Raw genomic sequence first — 24,996 nt, 5'->3', positions numbered from 1 at the left:
GCTTCTTACAAAGGGCACTATTTAGGCCCGGTTTATACCATAAAGACCGAATACCATAGGGAGTGTTCGGCGTCGCGAGTTTGGCCTTATATGCATCAGCTCCGAATCATTGTCTTTGGTCAAATGTTGGGTTTGCCCGGCTCCTGTGTTTTGGTGCCTTACGTTCCGCTTTATCGGCTAAGGCAGCACCAGGAGAACTACTGCGATTGTGCCCTGGTTCATCCGGACGAGCACCTCAGTAGAGAAAGCCGAAAACTGACTGTCATGATATAGCATGAGACTGGTCAACCACTCGATGACCTATCGGAATGTTAGAATTCCTCCGACTTAACGAAGGGCCGTTTTCCGGCCAGGCATGTATGCACGCCGAGATCGGGAGAGTGCGGAGCCACCAGAGGCTATCTAGTAGCCCCACTGTCAAACTCCTATGGCTAAGTGAAAGTGTTAAAGCATTATAGTCTGGTTGCCTTGTTCGCTACGCTATCACCTCCTCAATAGGACCAAGACGTTGGGTTAAGTGTGAACACGCATTTTTCGTGAGCACCTCCGCATTATATGCATGGGGGTTGAAGCCGATGGCTGCAATCTTTCAGGTTATAAACATGTATACATAAACGGCCGCACTGATGCATCATACTACTTTCAGGCAAAAGTATAAACATAGCCTTATAAAATTTCATAAAAGCATTGTGTTTACAATGAGAATACATATCACTCAAACATAATATTCTTCGAGCACTCGTGAAAGTGCGTTATATCGACTAGAGGGGGGTGAATAGGAGATTTTTCTGAAAGTCTTCAAAACATGGAAGTTATGAAGACAAACAGTAGAGATATGCCCATCACTATGCAGCGGAAGTTAGATTACACTAGGTAAGCCATGGTCAAGTATTCAATAGAGTGAAATCACAATGACAAGTAGCTGCAGTGTAATAAGGATCAGGTAGGAAGAAGTTATGAAGCCAAACAAATCATACAGTTACGTTGTGAAGACAAAATATATAGCAAGCATGCAATGGCTTCACAATGAGTAACAGTAAGTAAAAGGAAGTGAAGATGAAACCAGTGACTCGTTGAAGACAATGATGTGTTGGACCAGTTCCAGTTGCTGTGACAACTGTACGTCTGGTTGGAGCGGCTAGGTATTTAAACCTTAGGACACACAGTCCCGGACACCCAGTCCTGAACACGCAGCTCAGGACACCAAGTCCTCACCGTATTCTCCTTGAGCTAAGGTCACATAGTCCTCTCCCAATCACTCAGGTAAGTCTTCAAGGTAGACTCCCAAACCTTCACAGACTTCGTTCACTGGCAATCCACAATGTCTCTTGGATGCTCAGAACGCGACGCCTAACCATCTGGAGGATGCACATTCCTCAAGTGTAATAAGTCTTCAGATCACTCAGACAAGAAGACTTAAGTGATGCCCAATTTACTCTGGCTCTTGGTGGTTAGGGCTTTCTCCTCGCTAGAAATTTTCTCTCAAAGGCTTCAAGGTGGGTTGCTCTCAAACGACAAAAGCCGTGCACTAAAATCTGAGCAGCCAACCGTTTATGGTTGTAGGGGGTGGGCTACTTATAGCCACTTGGCAACCCGACCTGATTTGTCCGAAATGACCCTGGGTCACTAAGGAACTGACACGTGTTCCAACGGTCAGATTTCAAACTCACGTGACAACTTTACTTGGGCTACAAGCAAAGCTGACTTGTCCGGCTCTGGACAAGATTTGCTCTCATTGTCTTCACTCGAAGACATAGGTTTTTGGTTTAGGCATCACTTCGGTCATTCTGACTGGTTCTCCTGGACCCCACTTAGCAGTACGGTGGTTCCTATGACTCAACACAAAAGAAAAAGAACTACGAAAGATCTAAGTCTTCGAGCTCCATAGGCTTCATAACGTGTCTTCTTTTGTCATAGTCTTCAATGTGAATATCTTCATATACCACCTTTGACTTCAATGTCTTCATAAATTTTTAGGGGTCATCTCTGGTAGTAAAACCGAATCAATGAGGGACTTCTACCTGTGTTATCCTGCAATTCTCACAAACACATTAGTCCCTCAACTAGGTTTGTTGTCAATACTCCAAAACCAACTAGGGGTGGCACTAGATGCACTTACAACTGGGCCTCTATCAAACGAGCACCCTTGAGAACCCCCTCGAAATAGTGCTCGACAGCCACTCGGCCTATGGACGAACCCTGCGCTGCAACAGTGGTTGCGTCCATCTCCGCCCAGTATGCTTTAACACGGGCAAGGGCCATCCGTGAGCCTTCTATGCACGCCGACCTCTTCATCGCATTAATGCGCGGCACCGCACTAAGGAACCGCGGTACTAAACTGAAATAGTTGTTCGGCTTTGGCTTTTTCGGCCATAGCTGATCCACGACAGACCTCATGGCGAGTCCGGACAACCTATTTAGTTCGGCCCTTTCGGCTAGCTGATCAGTCAATGGAAGCGGACGCTCTGGAACGTTGAATTGCGACCAGAATAGCTTGTCCACTTCACGATCCATTTGACCTTGGAAGTATTTGGCTGCATCGGCAGCGCTTGCCGCCAAGTCAATATACGCATCTGCTGAACTCCACATCCGATCCAAAGGGGCATACCGTGGATCTCCGAACTTCCTCCATAGCATGAAGGGCTTCCCAGCCGCAATATCCCCGGCTTCTCGCAGCTCCTCCTTCTTCGCTCTCATAGCAGAGTGGGTGTCTTTGTCCGCCATCGTGGCCTTCTCAAGGTCCGTTGCCTTCGCTCGGTTTTCTTTTTCAAGGAGCCAGCAACAGTCGGCAGTGTCTTTTAATTCTACAGCCATCTTGGCCATCTTCTATTGGCTCTCGCAATGTGCGGCCTTCTCGGCTTTCAACTCTTCGGCCGCGTTCAAAGCAGCCGCATTACTAATCCTCGCTTGTTCCTTGGCTCAGGCAAGTTCTGCCCGCAAGGTTTCCACGGTGGCAGCTCCATCCGCAGTCACAATATATTAAATATACTGGCATCATGCTGCTCTTACTATGTGGCGTTCACCAGATAATAACACTTACCATGTGCCTCATCAAGCCTCTTGTTAACAAGCTCGATGTCGGCGTCTACCGCATCCAGTTGCCGTTTTAATTTGGCAAACTCACTAGTCCGGCTAGCCACCGGAGCTTCCACCACCTGCACATGCGGGCAGTCTGGTTATTGCCTGGGACTATGATCCTCTGTTCGCTGCCGTTCTCGATGACAACCAGAGTCTCAAGGGCTACTATCTACACAGGGCACACCTAACATGTGCGGTACTATCACATATTATCTCACGTACCTCAAAGCCTGTCTGTAGACTTATAAAGGCTTCATGTAATCCACTTTCGGCAGATGAAATTCTCTCCATCACCGTACCCATCAGCGTATGGTGTTCTTCTGAGATGGCCGCTCGCCCCACCAGCTCCCTCAGAACGTCCGACCGCATACCAGACGGTGCCGGACTCTTTTGTTTGCTCTCTTCGGTAGCCGGACGCTGGGGACTTCGGGGGTCTATGGGATTATCTTTTGGCCTCACCGTATCCGGAGAGGCCCTCCATGACGACACTTCGGGGTCGCCCGCTTCTTGAGCGGAGGAGTCCGGGGGAGGCGTTTCGCTCTCCATCATCTCTGGAAGAAGATCCACCGAAGACGAGCTCGGCTGAGAGGGGCTAAGGCACCCCCCGAGGCAGGACCTTCTGTGGGAGACTTCTTCTCCCGTTTGGAGGCCTCGGCTTCCGGATCCTCGGGAGCAGTCCTTTTCCTCCCCCGGTTATCCTCCTTCATGGAGACGCTCATTCCCTCGGTGGGAACTGGTAGCGATGGGGGCCCGCGTCCGCCCGTATTATCCCCCCCGTATCTTCCTTCGAGGGCTCCGGGCAAGGTGCAAGCTCGAGCATCTTTTCCAATACCGGATTTTCCAAACCCTCAGGGAGGGGGGCCAAACACCGAATCATCTTCGCCTTTGTTAGCCAGTCCTGGTCAAAGAGCAAACTCTCAGAAATAACTTCATGATGAATAAAAGACAGTGTGTTCGGCTAGAGGATTTCTTACTTGTTCGGCGGCGTGGTTACTGCTCAGGCCCACGTCCTCGGTAGTATCCGGACACTCTATTTGAGGTTCGAAGAATGACTTGTACATCTCCTCGTGCGTCAGGCCGAGGAAACTTTGAATGGCACGCGGTCCTTCTGGGTTGAAGTCCCACAAGCGAAGGGGCCAACGTCTGCAAGGCTGGACTTGACGAACCAGCATAACTTGTATTACAACGACCAAATTAAAATCTCCCTCGAAGAGATCTTGAATGTGGCTTTGCAGTATAGGCACGTCCTTGGCTGGACCCTAGCTCAGACCTCTGCTGATCCATGACATTAGTCGTGGTGGGGGGCCCGAGCGGAAAGCGGGGGCAGCCGCCCACTTGGCACTTCTGGGAGCCATGACGTAAAACCACTCCCGTTGCCATAATTTGGACACCTCTGGAAAGGAACCTTTCAGCCATGGAGCTCCTGCCATCTTGCCTATTGATGCACCTCCGCACGCTGCATGTTGCCCCTCGATCATCTTCGGCTTCACTTCAAAGTTCTTAAGCCACATGCCGAAGTGAGGGGTAATGCGGAGGAAGGCCTCATACACGACAATAAATGTCGAGATGTGGAGAAAGGAGTCCGGAGCTAGATCGTGGAAATCTAGCCCGTAATAGAACATCAAACCCCTGACGAAGGGATCCAGAGTGAGGCCTAGGCCTTGGAGGAAGTGGGAGACAAAAATGACGTTCTCGTTGGGTTCGGGAGTAGGGACGACCTGCCCTCGAGCAGGAAGCCGATGCGAAATCTCGGCGGTCAGGTATCTGGCCTCCCTCAACTTCTTGATGTCCTCTTCCGTCACGGAGGAGGGCATCCATCGGCCTTGAAGGCTGGATCCGGACATGATTGAAGATCCAGAGCACCTAACCTGGGCTTTGGGTGTTGGAAGTCGAGGCGGGGGAAGGGTTCGATTGAGCACGAGAGGGAAAAATCGAAAACCTTGTCCCTTTATAAAGAGGGTGAATATCAAGCATCCTCTCTGTAGCCGTTTAGGACTTGCCTATAATCTAGGAGTCCTAGACACAGTTGGGTTACCCACGATCGCATTAATGAGAATCCCGTAATTGGGGGAACACGATCTCTGCTTTGACAAGACGTGTCAAGAAACCGCCTCGCGTTATGTGTGGAGCTGGTTGAAGAAAAACAGTTCGAATAATCACCGGGCCATGACATAACGTCATGCTGCCAAAATAAGTCAGCAAATTGGATTTGCGAAAATATTATTCTCTCTACAGTGGTATGTGGAACTTATTTTGCAGGGTCGGACACTATCCTCATATTCAAATTCTTCTGTGATGTATTCGGAGAAGGAACCCGCCTTGCAATGCCGAAGACAATACTGCGCGCCGGACTCATCGTCATTGAAGCCTGGTTCAGGGGCTACTGAGGGAGTCCTGGATTAGGGGGTCTCCGGACAGCCGGGCTATCTCCATTGGCCGGACTGTTAGACTATGAAGATACAAGATTGAAGACTTCATCTCGTGTCCGGATGGGACTCTACTTAGCGTGGAAGGCAAGCTAGGAAATACGGATATGGATATCTCCTCCTTTGTAACCGACCTTGTGTAACCCTAACCCTCTCCGGTGTCAATATAAACCGAAGGGTTTTAGTCCGTAGGACAACAATCACAACATACAATCATACCATAGGCTAGCTTCTAGGGTTTAGCCTCTCTGATCTCGTGGTAGATCTACTCTTGTACTACCCATATCATCAATATCAATCAAGCATGACGTAGGGTTTTACCTCCATCAAGAGGGCCCGAACCTGGGTAAAACATCGTGTCCCCTGCCTCCTGTTACCATCCGGCCTAGACGCACAGTTCGGGACCCCCTACCCGAGATCTGCCGGTTTTGACACCGACAGTCGGACTCCGCCATCTTGATTTGGTGGTAACCGGAGTATGCGTCGAGGAAACACAATGACTCGTGTCCCGCGGTAACATAAATGATTTGATCGATGCGTGGGAGGGGGAAGGGATCCTTTGGGCAAGCTTTATTGAGGCCTTTGAAATCGACACAAAGGCGCCAGGATTTGTCCTTCTTTGGTACCATCACCAGGTTTGCTAGCTAGTCCAGATGTTTTATTTCTCTGATGAATCCGGCCTCCAATAACTTGGCTAGTTCTTCTCCCATCACCTGTCTCTTAGGTTCGGAGAAACACCGAAGAGCTTGCTTGACCGGCTTGAATCCCTTTAGGATATTGAGGCTATGCTCGGCCAGCCTGCGTGGGATTCCTGGCATGTCTGATGGATGCCAGGAGAATATGTCCCAATTCTCGCGCAGGAACTCTCATAGTGCGGCGTCCACAGCAGGGTTTAACTGTGCCCCGATGGAGGCTGTTTTTGTAGGGTCCGTTGGGTGGACTTGGAATTTGACTATTTCATCCGCTGGTTTAAAAGAGGTGGACTTGGATCTCTTGTCGAGTATCACATCGTCCCTGTCCACTGTGGAGCGTATTGTGGTTAATTCCTCGGCTGAGAGGGCTTCGGATAATGCCTCGAGGGCCAATGCGGCTGTTTTGTTTTCGACGCGGAGTGATGTGTCCGGATCACTGGCGAGAGTGATGATTCCGTTGGGCCCGGACATTTTAAGCTTCATGTACCCGTAATGGGGTACGGCTTGGAAGATTGTAAACACCTCCCGTCCTAAAAGAGCATGATAGCCACTGCTGAACGGGGCCACTTGGAATGTAATTTCTTCGAACCTGTAATTGTCCGGCGTGCCGAATACCACATCTAGTGTGATTTTCCCAGCACAGCGTGCTTCCTGACTGGGGATAATTCCTCTAAAGGTTGTGCTACTTTGCTCGATGCGGTTCTAGTCTATTTCCATCTTTTGAAGAGTTTCCTCATAGATGAGGTTTAGTCCGTTACCGCTGCCAATGAGTACTTTAGTGAGTCGAAAGCCGTCCACGATTGGACTAAGGACTAGTGCGGCTGGTGCTCGGGCTGTTCGGAATTTAGGTTCATCACTGGCATTGAAGGTAATAGCCGTGTCACTCCATGGATTTATTGCTGCTACATGGCAGATTTCGGCCATGCTGCGGAGTGTTCGCTTGCGCCTATTATTTGACGCAAAGGTCTCGAACACTGTTAACACCGTATTGTTATCCACGAGATGGTGCTCTGTGGTATTTGGGATAAGAAGATCCTCACCACTTTTGGCCACCTGCCAGAGTATCCAACATGCTCTAAGGCTGTGCGTTGGTATTATATCCGCTGTGCTATGAATTTTGCAGGGTCCATTGAGCCAGCCCTCTAGGACGGTTCCATGCCCTGTAGAGGGTTTTTGCTTTTTGGTAGTTGACCCGGGTGTATTGTGATAATGCACCCTTTTATTTCGGACTGGGTTTGTATTTAGGGCCGGATTATCCCAAAAGTTTGTTTCGGTTTTCCAGGCACTTTCCATCGCACAGTACTTTCGTACTATGGACGCCAAGTCGGCGAAGCGTGTTATCTCATGGCGATTTATGGCGTTAAGGATTCCCTTGTCCGTGCAATTATTGCAGAAAAATGAGATTGCGTCTTCCTCGCGACAGTCCTTAACCTTGTTCATCGCAAGGAGGAATCTGGCCCAATAGTGATGTACTGTTTCCTGGGGCTCTTGCCTGATGTGGGAAAGATCGTCTATGTTTGGGTGGGTGGGTGGATTTGAATCCGAACCCTTACCCGATCTGGGATCCAGGGGCCGAGGAGTTTCCAATTTTGGAAGTTCCGGTTCCGGGGTGTTACCCGATAATCCTGGTCTGCTGCCTGACTCTAAGTTCAGGGATTTGATGTTGTCCTCCCGCGAGCGGGCGTCCGGCTCGGAGAACTCAGGAATCCGGACATAGTTGGTCCTTAAGATAGAGGAAAGGTCGCCGCATTGTTCCTCCACCACTGCAATATGATGGGTGACCGGTGGAGAGTTAATCTCCCTTTGGTCGGGTTTAAGCCCAATCCGATCATAGTCCGTAGCGACTCCCAAGGCGGCGATGCGATCCAAGAGCTCGTTTAAGGAGGTGAGCTCCATTGGATCCATCTGTTCGGCGAGTGCCGATTTGACGTGGAGGATGTTTTCGATGACCCGAGAAGTCATCGTTGGCGCGGCAGCCGAACAGGCGGTCATGATGAACCCGCCTAGCCGGAGAGTTTGGCCGACCGCCAAAGCTCCCCCGACAGTAGTACCGTCTTTAAAGACGGGACGAGACATCCTTCCTTCTGGCGACGGCACAGAGGAACTCTCAATGAAAGCACCAATGTCGGTGTCAAAACCGGCGGATCTCGGGTAGGGGGTCCCGAACTGTGCGTCTAAGGCAGATGGTAACAGGAGGCAGGGGACACGATGTCTTACCCGGGTTCGGGCCCTCTTGATGGAGGTAAAACCCTACGTCCTGCTTGATTAATATTGATGATATGGGTAGTACAAGAGTAGATCTACCACGAGATCAGAGAGGTTAACCCTAGAAGCTAGACTATGGTATGATTGTATGTTGTCCTACGGACTAAAACCCTCTGCTTTATATAGACACCGGAGAGGGTTAGGGTTACACAAGGTCGGTTACAAAGGAGGAGATACACATATCCGTATTGCCTAGCTTGCCTTCCACGCCAAGTAGAGTCTCATCCGGACACGAGACGAAGTCTTCAATCTTGTATCTTCATAGTCCAACAGTCCGACCAAAGGATATAGTCCGGCTGTCCGGAGACCCCCTAATCTAGGACTCCCTTACTAGGCAATATGGATATGTATATCTCCTCCTTTGTAACCGACCTTGTGTAACCCTAGCCCCCTCCGGTGTCTATATAAACCGGAGGGCTTTAGTCCGTAGGATAGCATACAATCATACAATAGACTAGCTTCTAGGGTTCAGCCCCTCTGATCTCATGGTAGATCTACTCTTGTACTACTCATATTATCAAGAACAATCAAGCAGGACGTAGGGTTTTACCTCCATCAAGAGGGCCCGAACCTGGGTAAAACATTGTGTCCCTGCCTCCTGTTACCATCCGCCTTAGACGCACAGTTCGGGACCCCCTACCCGAGATCCGCCGGTTTTGACACCGACAGACATCAAAAGGAATTTCCGGGACCGTTGCTGGGGAGGATCTTCAACATATACTAGGTTCCTAATCACAAATCTCATCTCCTCGCAATTTACATTATTTTCCATTTGCCTCTCATTTTCCTCTCCCCCACTTCACAAAAATTTGCAGTTTTATTCGCCCCTCTTTTTCGTTCGCCGTTTTCTTGTCGGATCTATTTTGAGTGCAATCTTGTTGTGTAGTCATCATGACTCAAGAGAACACAAAGTTGTGTGATTTCTCAAATACCAACAACAATGATTTTATTGGCACTCTGCTTGCTCCTCCCGCCACTAGTGCGGAGTCTTGTGATATTAATACTGCTTTGTTGAATCTTGTTATGAAAGATCAATTTTCCGGTACTCCTAATGAGGATGCCGCGTCCCATCTTAATACCTTCATGGAATTATGCGATATGCAAAAGAAAAAGATGTGGACAATGATGTTTTGAAGATGAAATTATTTTTGTTCTCTTTGCGTGATTTCGCACAAATTTGGTTCTCTTCTTTGCCTCGCAATAGTATTGATTCTTGGAATAAGTGCAAAGATGCTTTTATCACTAAGTATTTTCCGCCCGCAAAAATTATTTCCATTAGAACCCAGATCATGAATTTCAAGCAACTTGAACATGAGCATGTTGCACAATCTTGGGAAAGGATGAAAATGATGCTAAGGAATTGCCCAACTCATGGGTTAAATCTTTGGATGATCATACAAAAAATTTATGTGGGATTGAATTTTGTTTCTCGTAATCTTTTAGATTCCGCCGCGGGTGGTGCTTCTATGGAAATTACTTTGGGTGAAGCCACCAAATAGCTTGATAATATCATGGAAAATTATTCACAATGGCATACCGAAAGAGCTCCTACTAGTAAAAAATTGAATTCAATTGAAGAAGTTTCTTCTTTGAATGAAAAAGTTGATGCTCTTATGAAAATGGTTGCTAGTAAAAGTGCTCGTATTGATTTTAATGATATGCCTTTGTCTACTTTGATTGGCAAACTAGTGATGCCATAGATGTGAATTTTATCTCTCGAAATAATTTCAACAACAATGCTTATAGAGGTAATTTTAATCCTAGGCCTTTTCCTAGTATTTCCTCTAATAATTATGGTAATTCCTATGGAAATCCTTCTTATAAAATAATAGGAACACCTCTGATCTTGAGAACAACATTAAAGAATTTATCAACACACAAAAAGTTTTCAACACTTCCTTAGAAGAAAAGTTGAGTCAGATTGATGATTTGTCTAGAAGTATTGATAGAATTGCTCATGATGTGGAAAATCTCAAAATGAAAATTTTTGTGCCTAAGGTTTATGAATCAATTAAAGCTCTTTATGTTTCTATGGATGAAAGTAAGAAAAGAACCGCTATGCTTAGAGCTAAAAGTGATTTTTAAGAAAAAGTGTTTTCTAGTGATTTCTTTCGCGAAAGTGATGATGATCTTAAAATGATTGGTGTTTCTTCTATTCATTCCTTGTTTAGTAAAGTTAAGATTGATGAAAAAGGGACTGGAGAAGAGTCAACGTTAGCTAGAAGGCGTCCTAATGATTCGGAGGGTGAAAATCTTGCTGAGAAAATTGATAAAAGTGGGTTTGAAGAGGTCAAAACTTAGGTAGTGATGTACCCACTCTTTTGGATTACAAAGACTTTAATTATGATAGTTGCTCTTTGATTGATTGTATTTCTTTGTTGCAATCCATGATAAATTCACCCCATGCTTATGAACAAAATAAAGCTTTTACTAAACATATTGTCGATGCTATGATGAAAGCTTTAGAAGGAAAGTTGGAATTAGAAGTTTCAATACCTAGAAAATTGAATGATGAGTGGGAACCTACTATCAAAGTCAAGATTAAAAATTATGAGTGATTTGCTTTGTGTGACTTAGGTGCTAGTGTTTCTACAATTCTGAAATCTTTATGTCATGTGCTTGGTCTTACTGATCTTGAAGAATGTTCTTTAAATTTTCTCTTGGTGGATTCTACTATTAAAAAGCCTAGGGGAAGAACTAATGATGTTCTTATTCTTGCAAATAGGAATTATGTGCCCATAGATTTTATCGTTATTGATATTGATTGCAATCCGTCTTGTCCAATTATTCTTGGTAGACCGTTTTTACGCATTATTGGTGGCGTGATTGATGTGAAAGAAGGAAATATTAAGTTCCAATTTCCTTTGAGGAAGGGTATGGAACACTTTCCTAGAACAAGAATTAGGTCACCATATGAATCTATCAAGAGGGCATCTTATGGATCTCGAACCAAAGATGACAAAACTTAGATCCTTGCTTTATGCGAAGCTAAAGGCGTAAAACTATAGCGCTTGTAGGGAGGCAACCCAATGAATAAAATTTAATTTTGCTTTTCTGCTTCTTGTTTTTGAGTTTTAGCACAATTATGCTACTTTTATGATTGTTTTTTTATGTTTAATTAGTGTTTGTGCCAAGTAAAGCCTTTAGGATCTTCTTGGGTGATAGTTGTTTGATCTTGCTGAAAAAAGACAAACTTTTGCACTCACGAAAATAATTCTCAATTTTTACCAGAGAGCGATAAAAATACCCATTCAAGTTGCAATAGATCAATATACAAATTGCTCAGGCCGTCCTAATTTTTCAGAATTTTTAAAGTTACAGAAGTATTCGAAATAGTCATATTGCTACAGACTATTCTGTTTTGACAGATTCTGTTTTCTTTGCGTTGTGTGCTTGTTTTGATGTCTCTATGGTTTTCTTTGATGAGTTTTTGCCATAGAAAAGTTGGAATATGGTAGATATAATGCAAGAACAAAATATGAATTGGTTTACTACAACACATATAGTAGTCATTTGTTTTCTTATACTAAAGGATCTCACGAAGACTTTTGTTGAGTCTTGTGTGATTTAAGTTTTCAAGTTTTGGGTTATCTTACGATGCATGAAGTAATAAGGAGTAAGAATAGCCTAAGCTTGGGGATGCCCCGACATCCCAAGCTATTATCCAAAAGAGACCAAGCAACTAAGCTTGGGGATGCCCCCGAGTGGCATCCCCTCTTTCTTCTAACGACCATCGGTATTTTACTCGAAGCTATATTTTTATTCGTCACATACTATGTGTTTTGCTTGGAGCGTCTTGTATGATATGTGTCTTTGCTTGTTTTATTTTGTGTTTTAAGTCTTGATTCCTTGCTAGAAACACCTATTTGAGAGAGCAAAAATTATGTCATGACTTGTTAGAATTGCTCTCTATGCTTCACTTAAATTTTTATGAGCTATGGACTTGCCCTAGTGCTTCACTTATATATTTTTGAGCACGGTGTGATTTAGTATTTTTGAAGAAATGCTCTCTTGCTTAACTTAGATTTGTTTGAGAGTTAGTAAAATTTTCAAGAAATTCTCTCTTACTTCACTTAAATTAATTTGAGAGAAAGAAAAATTATACTCATGATCTTCACTTATATTTGTTTGAGCTTGTCAAAAGCAACATATGAAAATTAGTCCCAAAGTGATAGATATTCAATAAGGATATAATAAAAACTTTCATGAAGATCATTGGACAAAATAAACTTGATTCTTAGTAATAGTTTTGAGATATGATGATGTGATATGTGAGTTATGTTGATGAGTAATTATGCTTTAGTAAGAATATTGGTGTTAAGGTTTGTGATTCCCTATGCAAGAACGAAAGTCAATAATTATGCAATGAAATTATATCCTACTTGTGGTGCATTATTTTGTGTTAATTATGCTTAATGATCGCTTATGAGATTATTCGTTTCTTGGTTGGTCGCTTCCCAATCTTTTGCTAGCCTTTGTTTTGCACTAAGTATGATCACTACTTGTGCATCCAAAAACCTTTAAACCAGTTTTGCCACATGAGTCCACTATATCTACCTATATGCGGTATTCTTTTGCCGTTCTAAGCAAATTTGTATGTGCCATCTCTAATTTTCGAAATAAACTTCTCTTTTGTGTGTTTGTTTCGCTCGCGGAGCGGTGAGGGGTGGCTAATATTTTCCATGCTAGATGTGTTATTCTCACGATGAGTGTTTATTCACTTATCATTGCACGAGAGTAAGGCAAAGGTATTAGGGATGCCCAGTCCCGAAATGAAAAATGAATTTACTTTATGTTGTCAAATAATAAATTCCTTGGAAAGTGTTGGTATGGAAGGCACCCGTGGATACGGTTAGCCATGGAAAGTGAAAGTATGGTGGAAAAAGGAATAAACTTTATTTTCCATTTGGGAACCGCCTATGATATATCTAGCATGGAAAGTGTTGGGAACTCTAAGTCGTTTTCATTGGTGGGAAGGACACACCTCCCAAAATGTTTTTATCTCTAAGATTTTCGCTTTGAGCTCTGGCACCTCTACAAATCCCTACTTCCCTTTGCGAAGGGCCTTTCTTTTACTTTATGCAATTTTTATTTTTGAATTTGAGTCTCCATCTTATCTTATAAAAGCACCAAATAGGAGGCAATATGATCGTACTTGAGTATTGGGTGTAGGTAATATGCGAGTGTGTTTCATGAATGGATCAATGGTTGAGCATGATGGGCTAGGGATAACTTATTTTAGCGTTGATATTTTGAAAGACATGGTTGCTTGTTGATATGCTTGAGTATTTAAATTATCATGTAAAAACTAGAGTATTGCTTTGAACAATATAAAAGTCCAAATGTCCATGCTATAAAGAAAATAATATGATATGACATGTTAGGCAGCATTCCACATCAAAAATTCTGTTTTTATCACTTCCTTACTCGAGGATGAGTAGGAGTTAAGCTTGGGGATGCTGATACGTCTCCAACGTATCTATAATTTTTGATTGTTACATGATGTTATATCATCAATCTTGGATGTTTTACAATCATTTTATAGTCATTTTATATCATTTTTTGGTACTAACCTATTGACATAGTGCCAAGTGCCAGTTGTTGTTTTTTCCATGTTTTTACATAACAGAAAATCAATACCAAACGAAGTCCAAATGCCATGAAACCTTACGGAGATTTTTATGGACTAGAAGGAACATAATGGGCCCTGGCTGTGCCTGGGGGGTGCTCCAAGGAGAGCACAACCCACTAGGGCGCGCCAGGAGGCCCAGGCAAGCCCTGGTGGGTTGTGCCCCCCGAACCGCCTCTTTGCTCTATAAATACCCCAATATTCCCAAAAACCTAGGGGAGTCGATGAAATATTGATCTAGCCGCCGCAGATTCCAGAACCACCAGATCCAATCTAGACACCATCTCGGATGGGGTTCACCACCTCCATTGGTGCCTCTCCGATGACGCGTGAGTAGTTCTTTGTAGACCTTCGAGTCCGTAGTTAGTAGCTAGATAGCTTCCTCTCTCTCTTGATTCTCAATACAATGGTCTCTTGGAGATCCATATGATGTAACTCTTTTGCGATGTGTTTGTTGGGATTCGATGAACTTTGAGTTTATGATCAGATCTATCTTTTTTGTATCCATGAAAGTATTTGAGTTTCTTTGATCCCTTTTATGCATGATTGCTTATAGCCTCGTATTTCTTCTCTGATATTTGGGTTTTGTTTGGCCAACTTGATCTATTTATCTTGCAATGGGAAGAGGTGCTTTGTAGTGGGTTTGATCTTACAGTGCTTGATCCCAGTGACAGAAGGGAATCGATAGGTATGTATCATTGCTACTCAGGATAAAATGATGGGGTCTATCTCTACATAGATAGATCTTGTCTACATCATGTCATCGTTCTTATTGCATTACTCCATTTCTCCATGAACTTAATACACTAGATGCATGCTGGATAGCGGTTGATGTATGGAGTAATAGTAGTAGATGCAGGCAGGAGTCGGTCTACTAATCTTGGACGTGATGCCTATGTAATGATCATTGCCTAGATATCGTCATGAGTATTTGAAGTTCTATCAATTGCCCAACAGTAATTTTTCACCCTCCGTTTTCTATTTTTCTCGAGAGAAGCCACTAGTGAAACCTACGGCCCCCGGGTCTCTTTCTCATATATTTGCCTTTGCGATCTACTTTTCCTTTGCATTTATTTTCAGATCTACTAAACCAAAAATACAAAAATTCTTTGCTCCACTTTATTTTATTTGCGATCTATTTATTCAATCTATTACAACTTTCTCCCATCCACGCACCAATTTCTGGCACCGTTACCCGAAAGGGATTGACAACCCCTTTAACACGTCGGGTTGCGAGTATTTGTTATTTGTGTGGAGGGGCTGTTTACGTTGTGTTTCTTGGTTCTCCTACTAGTTCGATAACCTTGGTTTCATATCTGAGGGAAATACCTACCGCCGCTATGCTGCATCATCCCTTCCTCTTTGGGGAAATCCCGATGTAGCTTCAAGCGACATGAGACATCCGACCTGACGCGAAGGCTCGGACATCCAGCGCCAGCCCGAAAATTTGGCCCCTCCTGCACAGAACGCAACCAAAGCCAGTCCCGAACATCTGGCCTCCTCTTCCTGGACATCCAGCCCGACGCCCAGACATCTGCCCCCTGCCTGCGTGTAGTGCATCTGGGTCAAGGCCCATGCACCCCTTGGCCCCCTAGACTATATATACTCCCCCTCTATCTACGTTTTAGGGTTAGCATTGTGATAGCTCATTTTGGAGACAGAGCTTTGCTCATCCACTTGTACCGCTACTCCATTGGAGACCAAGACCTCCTAGGATAAGACCCCCCTAGTGGATTCAAGACCCCCTTGTGGGAAGATCCTTTGTGGATTCAAAACCTCCTTCCTTCGAGGATCGAGAAGACCTAGTTCCTTTGTATCATCCCTTGTTGTCCTTGGATCTTTGTGACCTCTCTATGTATGTGGATCTAGCACATGTATGATTTGGATCTACTTGATTTGTGTGTTTTCCTCTTGTGTGTTCTTCGGGAATTCCCCCTCCAATTTGTGAAAGATGGGACCCTAGGGTCCCACCCTACATCAAGTTGGTTGTCAGATCGACCCTGGGCATGTTGTCGCAGTACACCAGAGTCGACTTGTTCACCCGAGCAAAGAGTTCGCCGAGTGATGTCTACTACACAACTTTATTCTTGTAGACTCTGTTGGGCCTCCAAGCACAGAGTTTTATAGGACAACAACAAATTTCCCTCAAGTGGATGACCTAAGGTTTATCAATCCATAGTAGGTGTAGGATGAAGATGGTTTCTCTCAAACAACCCAACAATCAAATACAAAGACTCTCTTGTGTCCTCAACACACCCAATATAGTTGTCAATTTTATAGGTGCACTAGTTCGGCGAAGAGATGGTGATGTGTAATATGGATGGTAGAAATAGTTTTTTATAATATAAACAATTAAAAACCACAAGGTAACAACACTACAAAAAAAGACACATCTGTGACATTATGGCCCGAACGAAAACTTTTTCTGTCATGGTTGTGACACTTCTATGACGATAAGTGTAACAAAAACACGTATCATCAAAGATGTGGTGGGCTCCTACTTCTATGACAAAAAATCATGACAGAAAATGGGCGTTTAGCCCTGGGCAAGCCGGGGACACACTTGCATGACATTCTTTGGGCCGTCCATGAGATAAAAAATCATGATAGAAGTGAGGGCGAGGAAATTTTTGCGGAGTTCCCGGTTACGGTGGGTGGTCGGGGCCGAGAGATGCACTATGGTTTGCGTGTTTCTCTTGTACGCGTAGGCGCGTGTGTGTGCGAGGCGTTGGCTGTAAGTGAACCCGAGGGAGAGGCGTTTTCTTACTGAACCCGAGCGATTGCACTAGCTACGTTACTGAACTGTAGCGATCAATCCCTTGGCTATTAACTGAACCCGAGCGATTCCTTCGCTACCGACTGAAGCCGAGCGATTCCTTCGCTGCTGCTGCTAACTAAACCCGAGCAATCGATCGCTATTGCTACTTACTGAAGTTGATCGAGCCCCCGTGCGAGACACAACCAACCGGTGTGTTGGGTTGCCTCTCAATGAACAGTGACAGTTGCTACCGCGCGCGTGATACGTAGAACGAGTCGAGATGTGGTGAGTCAAGCTAGTTGGTTTGCCGTGGATGAATATTTCCCGGTGGGGGTTGGATGAACATGACCCCATTGTAGTAGGCGGTTGCCGCAGGATGAACAGGACTCCGAGGAGGCCGCCGCACCCCAGCCGGTTGGGGGTGGATGAATAGGACCCCGTGGAGGTTGGATGAATAGTAGCCCATGGATGAATAGTAGGTGGATGCTGGAGGAAGTCAACGGTGGATGAATAGTTGCCCGTGGAGGCTTGAGCGAGGCAGTAGACGGTGGATCAACAGGACCCCATTTCGACCGTAGGCGCTCAAACAAAAGTTTGCTTCCTCTGTTTTGCGGTACGCCACACCCCTCCCGATCAACAGGAGGACCCTGTGTGGACCATAGGCGCTCGATCATAAGTCTGTTTCCTCTGTTTGGCGGTACGCCACACCCCTTCCGATCTAACAGGACCCCATTTCGATCGTAGGCACTCGAACAGAAGTTTGTTTCCTTCGTGTTACGGTATGCCAGACCCTTCCCGATGAACAGGACCCCGTTTCGACCGTACGTGGTCGAACAGAAGGCTGTTTCCTCTGTTCTGCGGTACACCAGACCTCGTTTCGGCTGTTTCGTCCAAGCCGGTTGGCTACCTATGAACAGGACGTATTCCGACCCAGTCGGTTGCCTCCCAATGAACACGACGATGTTTCCTCCGTTCCGACCCAGCCGGATGGCTACCGATGAACAGGAGGTAATCGATGTACATGTTCGAGACCCCTGCCTATATGTACGTACATAGCCATATTTACTTTCTTGCAACGTGGTTGTACATACATATAGACGGGACTGTGTGACATGCTACGTCGGCAGCTCTACTACGACACGTGCCGCTCCTTACTCAGACACGGTTCATCGTTGCAGAGAGACCAGTCAACCAATATGTACGTACACGTACGCGACTAGACAGACAACCCTACACACGGTTCGAACGGGTGGGTCCTAGCTGTCAGGGAGGATAAGGAGGCACTTCCTTGTGTGCGAAGATATAGCCGGTGGATCCCAGCTGTCAGGGGGTGTCGGTGTCAAAACCGGCGGATCTTGGGTAGGGGGTCCCGAACTGTGCGTCTAAGGTGGATGGTAACAGGAGGCAGGGGACATGATGTTTTACCCAGGTTCGGGCCCTCCTGATGGAGGTAGAACCCTACGTCCTGCTTGATTGTTCTTGATAATATGAGTAGTACAAGAGTAGATCTACCACGAGATCAGAGAGGCTAAACCCTAGAAGCTAGCCTATGGTATGATTGTATGTTGTCCTATGGACTTGAACCCTCTGGTTTATATAGACATCGGAGGAGGCTAGGGTTACACAAGGTCGGTTACAAAGGAGGAGATATCCATATCCGTATTGCCTAGCTTGCCTTCCATGCCAAGTAGAGTCCCATCCGGATACGGGACGAAGTCTTCAATATCTTATCTTCATAGTCCATCAGTCCGGCCAAAGGATATAGTCCGTTTGTCCGGAGACCCCCTAAACCAGGACTCCCTCAGTAGCCCCTGAACCAGGCTTCAATGACGATGAGTCCGGCGCGCAGTGTTGTCTTCGGCATTGCAAGGCGGGTTCCTCCTTCGAATACACCACGGAAGAGTTTGAATACAAGGATAGTGTCCGGCCCTGCAAAATAAGTTCCACATACCATCGTAGAGAGAATAATATTTCCACAAATCTAATCTGCTGACACGTTTTGGCAGCATGACATCATGCCACGGCCCAGTAATTATTTGAACCATTTTTCTTTAACCAGCCCCGCACATAACGCGAGGCGGTTTCTTAACACGTCTTGTCAAAACAGAGATCGTGTTCCCTTATCATGGGATTCTCATCAATACGAACGTGGGTAACCCAATCGTGCATGTTGGTATGACTCCTAGATCTTAGATAAGTCTCGAATGACCACGAGGAGGACGCCTGATATTCGTCCCCTTTATAAAGGGACAAGGCTTTTTCTTTTTTCCCTCCCGTGCTCAATCGAATCCTTCCCCCGCCTCGAGTTCTAACACCCAAAGCCCAGGTCAGGTGCTTCGGGCCTTCAATCATGTCCGAATCTAGCCTTCAAGGCCAGTGGATGCCTTCCTCCATCACGGAGGAGGACATCAAGAAGTTGAGGGAGGCCAGATATCCGACCGCCGAAATTTCGCATAGGTTGCCCGCCCGAGGGCAGGTCGTCCCTACTCTCGAACCCAACGAGAGCGTTGTGTTCGTCTCCCACTTCCTCCGAGGACTAGGCCTCGCTCTGGATCCCTTCATTAATGGTCTTATGTTCTATTACGGGCTGGATTTTCACGATCTGGCCCCGGATTCCCTTCTTCTCATCTCGTCATTTATTGTCGTTTGTGAGGCCTTCCTCCGCATTACCCCTCACTTCGGCCTGTGGCTCAAGACCTTCGATGTGAAGCCGAAGATGGTCGAGGGGCAGAACGCAGCGTGCGGAGGTGCTCTAATAAGCAAAATTCCTGATGCTCCATGGCTAAAGGGTTCCTTTCTAGATGTGTCCGGATTGTGGCTACGGGAGTGGTTTTATGTCACTACTCCCGGAAATGCCAAGTGGGTAGCTGCCCCCGCCTTTCGCTCGTGCCCTCCACCACAACTGATGTCATGGATCAGCAGGGGGCTGAGATGGGGTCCAACCAAGGACGTGCCAATACTACAGAGCCGTATCCGAGATCTCTTCGAGGGAGATTTTAGTCTGGTTATGGTAATGCAAGTTATGCTGGTTCGTCGAGTCCAGCCTAGCAAATGCCGGCCCCTCCGCATGTGGGAATTCAACACGGAAGGACCGCACACCATTCAGAATTTCCTCGGCATGACACACGAGGAGATGTACAAATTGTTCTTCGGACCCCAAATAGAGTGTCCAGACACTACCGAGGACGTGGGCCTGAGCTGCAACCGCCCCGCTGCCCAAGTAAGTAATCCCATGGCCGAACACATTGTCCTTTTATTTATCATGACATCATTCTGAAGAATCGCTCTTCGACCAGGACTGGATAACAAAGGCGAAGATGATCCGGTGTTCAGCCCCCCTTCCTGAAGGCTTGGGTAATCCGGTGCTGGAAAAGATGCTTGAGCCAGCACCTTGTCTAGTGCCCTCAAAGGAAGATGAAGGCGGGAATAAAGAGGGCGAAAGTGGGCCTCCATCGCTACCTATTCCAATCGAGGGAATGAGCGCCTCTGCGAGGGAGGATAACCAAGGGGAAGAATCTGACATTCTCTCTCCCCGGGGAAGGAAGAGGACTACCTCTGAATATCCGGTAACTAAGGTTTCCAAACGGGAGAAGAAGTCTCCGCCAGAGGGTCCTGCCTCGGAGGGTATTCTTGCCGCACAATGTTCGCGCAGGGATCAGCCCTCTACCGAGATGTAAGTAATCAAAAAGTATTTAATAGTGAGGATATCCTACCTTACTTCCGAAGATAATAACCGATGCTTATAAATTGTAGTCTGGACCGCAGCCCTTCTCGACAAAGTTCATCTTCGGGGGATCTTCTTCCGGAGATGATGGAGAGTGAAACGCCTCCCCCGGACTCCCCAGCTCAAGAAGCGGGTGACCTTGAAGTGTCGTCGCGAAGGGTATCTCCGGATCCAATATCGCCAGAGGATAACCCTTTGGCTGCCCATTGTCCCCAGTATCCAGCTCCTGAGGAGAGCGACAGCAAGGGTCTGTACTGTGTGCGGTCGGACGCGCTGAAGGATCTTCTAGGGAAAGCTGTCGTCTCGGAAGCGTATCGTATGCTAATGGGTACGGTAATTGAAAGGATTTCATCTGCCGAAAGCGGTTTGCATGAAGCTTTTATGAGTCTGCTGAAAGGCTTTGAGGTATGTAAAGTAATGTATGCCTTTAATAGTACCGCATACATTAGGTATGCCCATGCAGATAGTAGCCCTTGAGACTCTGGTTGTCGTCGAGAACGGCGGCAAACAGAGGATCATAGTCCCAGGTAATAACCAAACCACCTTTATGTGCAGGTGGTTGAAGCTCCGGTGGCTAGTCGGACTGATGGGTTTGCCAAACTAAAGCGGCAACGAGCTGCGACAGATGCTGACATCGTGCTTGTCAACAAGCGGCTTGGCGAGGCACAGGGTGAGTGATTTTTCTGGTGATCGTCACATAATAAGAGCAGCATGATGCCAGTATCTTTAATATGTTGTGACTGCAGATGGAGCTGCCACCGTGGAGACCCTTCGGGCAGAGCTTGCCCGAGCCAAGGAGCAAGCAAGGAATAGTGATGCGGCCGCTTTACGGGTGGCCGAAGAGTTAAGGGCCGAACAGGCCACTCATTGCGAGAGCAAAGAAAGAATAGCCAAGATGGCTGTAGATTTAAAAGATGTTGCTGACCGCTACCGGCTTTTTGAAGAAGAAAACCGGGCGAAGGCGACGGGCCTGGAAAAGGCCCGGGTGGCTGCCAAGGAATCCCGCTCCAAAATTAGAGCGACGAAGGAGGAGCTGTATCAAGCTGCGGATATTGTGTCTAGGAAGCCTTGTTGTTGCGGACTAAGTTCGGGGATCCGAAGTATGCACCTCTGGACCGGCTATGGAGTTCTGCGGACGCCTACGTGGATTTGGCTGCCAGTGCTGCTGACGCAACAGAGTACTTCAAGGATCGGAAAGATCATGTAGTGGAAAAATTGTTTTGGTCACAGTTTCATGCTCCAGCCCGTCCGCAGCTGTTGAATGAGCAAATGGCCGAGTGGGCTGAGCTCCATAGATTATCCGGACTTGCCATGGGGTCCGTTGTGGATCATCTGTGGCCTGGAGGGCCAAGGCCGAATAGCTACTTTAGCTTAGTGCAACAGTTCCTTGGTGCTGTGCCACGCATCGATGCTGTAAAGAGGTCGGCGTGCATAGAAGGCTCGCAGATGGCCCTTGCCCGTGTCAAAACATACTGGGCGGAGATGGATGCCACCACTGTTGCGGCACAGGGTTCAGCCATAGGCCGAGTGGCTGCCGAGCACTAGTTTGAAGAAGTTCTTGAAGGCGCTCGTTCGATAGAGGCTCAGTGCTCGAAGAATATTATGTTTGAGTGACATGTATTCCCATTGTAAAAACAATGTTTTATTGAGTTTATCAAGGACGTATTTATACTTTTGCCCGAAAGTACTATGATGCCTCCTGTGCGGCCATTTATGTATATATGTATATAACCTGAAAGATGGCAATCGTCGGCTTCAGCCCCCACGCATATAATGCGGGGGTGTTCACAGAAGATGCATGTTCACACTTGATCCAACGTCTTGGTCTTAAGGAGGTGATAGCGCGGCGAACTAGGCAATAGGACTATAATGCTTTAACACTTTCACTTAGCCAGAGGAGTTTGACAGTGGGGCTACTATATAGCCCCTGGTGGCTCCGCACTCATCCGAATTCGGGGTGCGTACATGCCTGACCGGGAAACGGCCCTTCGTTAAGGCGGAGGAATCCCGAAGATTCCGCTAGATCATCGAGTGGTTGACCAGTTTCACGCTATATCATGACAGTCAGTTTTCGGCTTTCTCTACTGAGGTGCTCGTCCGGATGAACCAGGGCACAATCGCAGTAGTTCTCCTGGTGCCGCCTTAGCCGATAGAGCGGAACGTAAGGCAGCAAAACACAGGATCCGGGAAAACCTAACATTTGACCAAAGACATGATTTGGAGCTGATGCATATAAGGCCAAACTCGCGACGCCGAACACTCCCTAAGGTATTCGGTCTTTATGGTGTAAACCGGGCTTAAGCAGTGCCCTTTGTAATAAGCCCCTAGTGTCCAGGTACGTGCAATATTCTAACATGGCCACATGCCAATACGTCAGCATCCTTCTCAATTGTACTGAGAATCCGGGGGATGTGTATCAACAAGAGATAGTAAAAAAGGTTTACACAGGGTCTTAATCTAAAAAGAATCCTTCGAACGGGTCCCTGCTTCACGTCTGCGCCTGTGTCTCTGTTGTGCCGTATCCTGGACGGGTGTAGCACGATGGTCATCTGTAAAAGAGAGGAACTTAGTTGAAAAGTGGTCATGCTAAAAGGTATATTATACTAAAGAAACCATGTACAGTTCAAGATGAGTAAAGTTGAGCCTAATTGTCACTTGTTTGCGCGCGTTGAGCCCCTTGTATTGTAATAGGGGTATAGCCATCAAACCTGTATTAATTACATATAGCTGCGCCGGACTCATCTAACCGCGTCAGTGGTCCTAACGACCTGTCAGATGCTTTAGTTGGTGAGGTCATTTAGTGTCCGGATGCCAAGGCAGCCGCACGGTCTTCCGCGCGCAAGGAGCGCTCAATATTTCCATTTACTGTAATGATGCTGCGTGGACTGGGCATCTTAAGCATGAGAGAAGCGTAATGCGGTATTGCGTTAAAGCGAGCGAAAGCTTCACGTCCGAGTAGTGCTTGATAGCCACTTTGGAACGGAGCGATGTGGAAGGTTAACTTTTCGCTGTGGAAGTTATCGGGAAAGCCAAATAAAACCTCTAGTAGTAGGGAGTGTTACTCCTTTAAAGGTAGTATCGCTATGGCTGATTCTTGTTGGGTCTATCCCCATTTTGCGGATTGTGTCCTGATATATCAGGTTTAAACTGCTGCCGCCGTCCATCAGGACTCGTGTGAAGTGGTATCCGTCAATTATTGGGTCTAATACCAAGGCAGCCCATCCTGCACGGCAGATACTTGCCGAGTAATCCTGATGGTCAAAGGTGACCGGTTGGGACGACCAGTGGCAGAACTCCGCGGTGATAGGCCCTGGGGCATGTGTCTCTAGGAGTGCCTCTTTGTTTCTCCCCTTCGTCACGTGTAACACGTTTAATGTTTTGACTTATGGTGGGAATTTCTTCTATTCCCCAGTGCTTTGCTTGCGAGGCTCGTCCTCGTCTTCGCTTGGTGTATCCTACCCCTTATGTTCGGTGTTGAGCTTGCCAGACTGCTTGAAGACCCAACATTCTCTATGGGTATGATTTGCAGGTTTATCGGGGTGATGTGGATCTGACATATTTTATCCAAAATCTTGTTTAGGCTTGATAGTTCGTCTCTGTTGCCTTTGGAGGGCAGATTTTGTTGACCTGGCCGAGAGCTTCTAAATCCGGCGTTTACCGCCGTGCTCTTTGGGCTGTCTTCTTTATTCTGGCGCTTGTTTTTGCTGCGTCATGGTTTCCCATTTTTGTCCCTTACTTTGGATGTACTTGGGCCGCTGGTGCTGCATCGGGCTAACCAGCTATCCTCGCCCGCGCAAAAGCGGGTCATGAGGCTTGTTAATGCTTCCATTGTTCTCGGCTTTCCTTGGCCGAGGTGTCTGGCAAGCCATTCGTCTCGAACGCTGTGCTTAAAAGCTGCTAAGGCTTTGGCGTCCGGGCAGTCGACTATTTGGTTCTTTTTAGTGAGGAACCTATTCCAAAGCTTTCGGGCTGACTCTCCGGGCTGTTGAGTTATATGACTCAAATCGTCTACATCCGGTGGTCGGACATAGGTCCCTTGAAAATTTGCCCGAAAAGCATCTTCGAGCTCTTCCCAGCTTCCAATGGAGTTTTCGGGGAGGCTTTTCAGCCAGTGCCGAGCTGGCCCTTTGAGCTTGAGGGGTAAGTACTTGATGGCGTGGAGATCGTCTCCTCGAGCCATATGGATATGGAGGATGTAGTCCTCAATCCAGACCCTAGGGTCTGTCGTTCCGTCGTATGCCTCTATGTTTACGGGTTTGAATCCCTCTGGAAATTCGTGGTCCAGCACCTCATCGGTGAAACATAGGGGGTGTGCGGCACCCCTGTATTTGGGTGTACCGTGGTGTTGGGATGTTTGTTGTGTTGCATTGCATGCTAGAGCGAGCTTGCGTGGCCCGTAGATGGATCTGATTGCGCCGTCCTTT

The sequence above is a fragment of the Triticum urartu genome, chromosome 5 (assembly GCF_003073215.2).
Source record: "Triticum urartu cultivar G1812 chromosome 5, Tu2.1, whole genome shotgun sequence".
NCBI classification, from domain to species: Eukaryota; Viridiplantae; Streptophyta; class Magnoliopsida; order Poales; family Poaceae; genus Triticum; species Triticum urartu.
The sequence above is the reverse complement of the archived record's forward strand: the minus strand, read 5'-3'. Positions refer to the sequence as shown.